Below are 6,692 nucleotides of genomic sequence, written 5' to 3' on the forward strand. Positions count from 1 at the left end.
CCTGTCCCCATGCCAGCGGGGGCAGCAGCAGGAGCTCTGACTGCCCGTGGGTCTTGTCCCCACACACCAGCTCTGCCTGCCCATGGGTCCTGTCCCCATGCCAGCGGGGGCAGCAGCAGGAGCTCTGCCTGCCCATGGGTCCTGTCCCCATGCTATTCCACACTATTCTCTAAATAAAAGAGCACTACTGCCAGATCTTGAGAGTCTAAGAAATCTTTCTTTCGACTCCTCGGCTCACCAATCCCGCATCAGGAGGAGTGAAGACAGCCATGGGTGAGCCAGAGTCTGACAGTGAGAAACAGAGGCCTCAGTCTTCCCAGAACTTCAGAGAAAACCCTTCCAATTCCCTCTAAAGGCCCATTACAGACTCACTCTGGATTAAGCCTCTTTCATTCTGTTGGGGGGAGGGAGGGATGACAGATGGAATATTTGAAAGCTGATTCCAAATCAGTTGGAGTAGACAATAATTTCTCCCCACTTCCCATCAATACCTCTAGACAGCCAGATGAAAATCGTGCTTTAATGGTCTGGTTGTATCTAATAACATGGCCACTCATACTGTTAGCCTGATGTCTCTCGACTCCAAAATGTCTCACACTAATGTTCCCCAGGCAGTGGCAAAATGGCGTAAGATGGTTATAGACCAATGTTACCTCAAAAATTAATTAAATAAAAAATGGCATAAGATGGCACAGAGGACCCGCCTGGTCTGTCATTTCAGAAACCTCAGAATATCTCCCCTGCTGATTCATGCCTTGGATTCCCACATCACAGCATTAACTCTCTAGCCAAAAGCTAAAATTTTGCTTTAACGTGCAACTATCTCTAAGAGGGCTCATGTCTTAGTCTATTGCTGCTCATTTATATTCCTTGGTACAAATGAAATCTGGTGGGGAATGTGACATAGAGGACAAGTGAGGGAGCATTAGATACTTGACAGGGACAGATCCACAAGAATGGAGAGCTCTGAAAAAGGAGCGTGAAAGAAAGAACCCCGTAAGTTGGCCAAATCCTGTTTCATTTGCTTCTTTGTGGAGTCACAGAAACACTACATTTCCCAGCCTGAGGTCACGTGATGGGGTTCTAGCCAATAGGATGTAAGTGGAAATCATGTAAATGACTCCTCCTAGGCGTTGTCATTAAAAACATCTTGTGCAATCTTCCTGCCACTTTCAGCAGCAAGCACAGAGGCCGTATATCGAGGTGGTAAGATAGAAGCATCTGGGATCCCAGACCGGCTACATGGCTGAGAGCTGCCCTCAGGAGTGCCCAACGGACCCTGGACTTTGCATGAGTGACATATCAACCTCGGTTTGCTCAAGCCACTGAGATCTGGGGGTGAATTTGTTTCTGCCGCAGGATAGGACTATCTATCCTATCCTGACTAATATAGAAATTGGTACCAGAAACGGGGTTTTGCTGAAATAAAAACCTGAACTATGAGGTCAGGCAGCAGGAAGTGAAGAAATTGATCTCAGAGGTTGGTAAGGCAGTGATCCATGTCATGCAGTGACAAAATATTCAGTCAAATTTTCACTTGCAAATAATAAGAGATGGGAATGAGAAAACCTTTGAGGGCAAAATGACTTAAGGTAGAGATCAGACTGAGGGTGTGGCCTTCCCACAAATTCCCAGATGCCTTATGGTGGCTTCTGTTAAATGTAGACAGCAAAGTATAGGGGTGAGAAAGCAAAGAAATACAGCAGATATGAAAACTCTATCTTGAAAAAATTTTGGATTTTGTAAAGTGACTAGAAGCAAATACATCAGCAGCCTATCACATTTTTTAAGGGAATTATATTGACAAGGAAACCTTGAACCTGGACCAAAAAAATTTTCTTGAGCCAACTATGGAGATAAAACAATCCTTGGGCTCCCACTATGAGTAGGAAGCAGGTTAAGAAAGTTCTGTAGCCCCTAAAGAAGGGATTTCCCCAGTGCCCACATAGATATGGCAAAGAAGATGATTCAAAAAAGAAAAAAAAGAAGGAACTAGAGGGCAGAGCCATGAGTCAGGGAGAAAAATGGACAAAGGCGCTCTTTTAGGAGAAAACGCAGAGCTGAAGAGAGGAATCTTCTTCACCTCCAGGGTACAAAGCCTTCACAGGAGGATTTTAGGATTATTAGGCACCAGTGACTGCTGTGTCTCCCATCCTTCCTCTCCAGCCGTTCCAGCCTCCAGCCATTTGGGCCTTCCCAGGCCAGGAGTGAGTGAGCCTTGCACGATTTCAACTCTCAACCTTCAAGGCAACCCAGTCGATACCAAATGGAGCAGAGGTAAGCTGACTCTGCTGAGCCCTACCCAACTGCAGATCCCTGGGCAAAACAGATGTTGTTTTAAGCCACTAAGTGTTGAGATGGTTGGTTCTACAGCAGTAGATAACACATATACAGTCGATCCTGATCATTTGCTGATTCCATATTTGCAAATTTGCATACTCACTAAAATCTATCCGGAACTCCAAAATCAAAACTCATCATGGTTGTGTGGTCGTTCATGGACATACACAGAGGGGCAAGACGTGCCGTTCCCAGCTGAAGTCAAATGACGTGATGCTCACCTTCTTGTTTCAGCTCTCATACTCTAAACAAGTGTCCTTTCTGCAGTCTACTTAGTGCTACATTTTTCATGGTTTTGTGCTTTTTTGGTGGTGATTTTGTTGTTTTAAAATGGTCCCCAAGCATAGTGCTGAGGTGATGGTTAGTGTTCCTAAGTGCGAGAAGGCTGGATGCCTTATGGAGAAAATACGGATGTTAGGTAGGTACATGTAACTCACTAGGGCATGACACGTGTCAGATAGATACATGTAACTCATTAGGGCACAACACGTGTGAGATAGATACACGTAACTCATTAGGGCATGACATGTCAGATAGATACATGTAACTCATTAGGGCATGACATGTGTCAAATAGATACATGTAACTCATTAGGGCAAGACATGTCAGATAGATACACATAACTCATTAGGGCATGAGTTACAGCACTGTTGGCCATGAGTTCAATGAACCAACAATATATATTAACTAAGGTGTTTTTAAACAGACATACACGTAAAACGAGGTTATGTATTGATTAGTTGAGAAAATGAGAGCAAAGGCTCACAGGAACCTGACTTTGTATTTCCACTAGGAGCAATGGTTTTGTATTCGCTCATTCAGTGTTCACAGAGACTTTATAGAACATACCTACTGTGAAAAATGAGAATTGATTATACCTACGTTCAGTCCTCCTCTTTTATCTGAGCACATGAGAACACCACACTTCCCAGGCCCCTTGCAGTTAGGGAGAGCCATCTGACTGGCTCTATCCGATGAAACGTGAGTCGAAGCATTTAAGAACCAGTGTGCTGTCTCCAACATCTCACTATCCTTGAAGTGGCAAACATGCAGGCCTTGTGTTAAAATGGTGGCATCCTCAAATGAAGGGAGGCTGGACCCTTGATTTGCTGGAAAGCGAAGGGCCCTGGCAACATGTGTCAGACTTTACAGAAGCAATAGATCAGCTATTGTGCTTGGCCACTGAGCTGCTGAGGGTTGATCTGCTGTTGCAGCCTAACCTAGCCTTTCCAGTCCAAAACAGGGTGTGAGGAGCCTGCAACGTGCAGCTTTTCCAACTTGACAATCTCTGCTGGACAGGATCTTCTAGTCAGCCAAAGTATACGGATGTGTGCATGTGTGCCTCCGTGTGTGGTTGTGTACACATAGCTCTTAATTACCGATGTGTTCTAGCAACTGCTAATCTATTTGGCAATAAGGCCACAGATGCTAAAATGCAAATTAGCTTGCCTCTCCATCCCCAGCTCTCATCAAAAAAGAGGAGTGGTAGATGGCTTAGATTTATTTATTCACTGGCTTAAGAAAAAAAAACCCAGGAAGAATTGGTTTGGTCTAAAGAAGGCCAGAGGGGTCCCAGAAAGTTAAACTCTTCATCCTTCACTCCTATTAGCCTCACATCTGAAGCACCAGCCTAGTACATAAGATTCAAAAATGTGTCTCCTCGTGTGAAGAAGCCTATCCCTACACACACATCTACTCACTTGTTTATATTGGGTGTTGTGGCCTTTTACTGATTTTCCTGTAGACAAAGAAGTTACCAAACACCCAGCGGTAAAGAGAGAAGGAACTTTCTAGAACACTAGGGATGAAAAGAGGCAATGATTTGATACAGGCTGGAGGAGACAAAGGGAAAAGCCGGAAACGAGGTGATAGGTGTCTAGAGAGGCATTTGTGAAAACCAAGAGACAGCATTAGTGAAAAGAGGTCCTGGGGCCTCTCCAGGGTCTGGGTCGGCTGCATCTACACTGAGGAGCCTGGAGTCAGGCCATGTCAGCCCAAAATCAAGGGGTTATTCCAGAGACAGGCTCTTCTGGGTTTCTGGACACAATTTCCAACTTGTGGAACGGGGTTCCCCATACATTCATGCAATGCTCCAGACACCAGCAGGTGTCCAAGAATTCAACTCGATTCTGACACGATCTACCCAGAGATAGCGTCAGATCCCGCAGGTTAAGGCTCAGTCCTACAAGACTGCCCCCACCCCCAACCCCTGCTTCAGATGCCAGTCACAAGCCCAGGTTGTTTCCTGTGCTTCTGACTGACCTGCTACAGATTGGAGGTTCCCACGACCCCCTCCTTGGGTTTGATTAATTTGCTAGAGTAGCTCACAGAACTCAGGGAAACATTTTACTCACTAGATCACCAGTTTCTTATAAAAGGACATAACTCAGGAACAGCCGGATGGAAGAGATGCACAGGTCAAGGTGTGGGGAAAGGGCGCAGAGCATCCACACCCTCTCAGGGTGCCACTCTCCTTGAATCTCCATGAGTTCAGCAACCCAGAAGCTCTTCAAACTCTATCCTTTTGGGTGTTTATGGAGGTTTCATTACATAGACATGACTGACTAAATCATTGGCCACTGGTGATTGATTCAGCCTCCAGCCCCCATCCCCTCCCCCAGGGTCAGGGGGTGGGACTGAAAGTTCCAACCCTTCAATCACATGGTTGGCTCCCGTGGCAACCAGCCCTTGTCCTTAGGTGCAGTCTAAAAGTCACCTCGTTGGGCCAGCTCTGGTGGCCTAATGGTTAGATTCAGTGTGATCTACTTCCACAGCCTGGGTTCCTTTGGACCTACACCACTCATCTCTTAGTGGCCATGCTGTGGCAGTGGCCCACATGAAAGAAAAAAGAAAAAAGAAGAAGATTGGCCATGGATGTCAGCTCAAGGTGAATCTTCCTCACCAAAAAAAAAAAAAAGAAAGAAAGAAACAAAAGTCACTTTATTAACATAACAAAAGACACCTTTGTGACTCTCAACACTTAGGAAATTCCAACGGTTTCAGGAGCTCTGCCAGAAACCCAGGCACAGAGACCAAATATCTATTTCTTATTATAAATCACAATATCACACAGGCAAAAAGGGCAGCTTCTCCTACCTGGAGGACAAGATCAATGTGCTTGGTCATCTGCATTCCACCTGAGTCTAGCCCTCACAGAACTTCCTGTTTCTGGAAAGAACACGGGTTCCAGAGTCAGACAGCCCTGTTTAAGTCCTGCTTCATCTCTTAGCCATTGTGTTATTAAGTCAGTCACCTAACCTCTCTGAGTCTCACATTGCCAACCAGAACTTATAATACCCACTCAGAGGGCTCTGGGAGACTTAAATGAGATCAGGAGCATCTGGCACAGGGCAGGTGGTCTCCTTCCCATCCCCTGCTACCACCATGTGTCACCAGAAATGGTCTCACACTGTTTGAAGTATTTTGTGCCACAGAGGCTGTGGGAGGCTGAATAACGCCCCTCCCCTCCAAAAAAGATGTCAATGTCCTAATCCCTGGAATGTTACCTTAAATGGCCAAAAAGAACTTTGCAGATGTGATTCAATTAAGGCTCTTGAGGTGGAGAGATTATCCTGGGTTACTCAGATGGACCTGAAATGCCATCACAAGTGTCTGTTACCGAACATCAACACAAGTTTGTTTACCGGTCATACAAGAGCGGGCCACGAAAAAACGGGAGCACCAGGCTTGTGGCAAGGAAAGGGGCTTTTATTATCGAAAGGCAGCCAGACGAGGAGATGGGAGCTAAAACTCAGATCCACCTCCTTGAAGAGAAAAAGGTAGGGGTTTTTATTTGGGTTTTAGGTAGGGGAGGCGGAGCCTGTGGCCTTGCTGGTTGGCACCTTCCCAGCAGCCTGCATTTGGCCTTGTGAGGCTGAATTTTGACTTCCGGACCTTGAATTCCTGGGAAAGGCAGCTCACTCATATACTAAGGAGGGATGGAAAGACCTGGGTAGTTTCGGACAACAGTTGCTCGTGCCAAATGTGCACAGCTGCAGAGCAAAGCTGATCTCAAGGTGTTTTGCTCCAGGGGAGATTTTTTAATTTCTTTGTTCTCGGTTTCATGTCCTTATAAGAGGGAGGCAGAGGGAGACGACAGAGGAAAGGAGAAGGTCACGTGATCACAGAGGCAGTGATTGGACTGATGCAGCCACAAGCCAAGGAAGGCCACAGCCACCAGGAGCTGGAAGAGGCACCGAACAGACTCCTCTGGAGCCTTCAGAGGGAGCGGCCCTGCTGGCACCTTGATTTCGGCATAGGGATACTGATTTGGGACTTCTGGCCTCCAGAACTGTGAGCCACCAAGTTTACGATAATGGATTGAAGCACCAAGTTTGTGATAATTTGTTACA

General features: G+C 46.1%; 1 long non-coding RNA gene across 1 annotated transcript in view; it reads left to right on the forward strand.

The window, feature by feature from the left end:
• LOC124245376 (uncharacterized) overlaps nucleotides 1-6,536 on the forward strand; it is a 9,645-nt gene extending 3,109 nt beyond the window's left edge. Inside the window, exons 2-3 of the long non-coding RNA XR_006890270.1 lie at nucleotides 2,167-2,277; nucleotides 6,417-6,536. This is a non-coding gene — a long non-coding RNA (uncharacterized LOC124245376). The remainder of the gene's footprint in view (nucleotides 1-2,166; nucleotides 2,278-6,416) is intronic.
• The last annotated feature ends 156 nt before the right edge of the window (nucleotides 6,537-6,692 follow it).

Source organism: Equus quagga, chromosome 10 (genome assembly GCF_021613505.1).
Source record: "Equus quagga isolate Etosha38 chromosome 10, UCLA_HA_Equagga_1.0, whole genome shotgun sequence".
In the NCBI taxonomy this organism is placed as follows: Eukaryota; Metazoa; Chordata; class Mammalia; order Perissodactyla; family Equidae; genus Equus; species Equus quagga.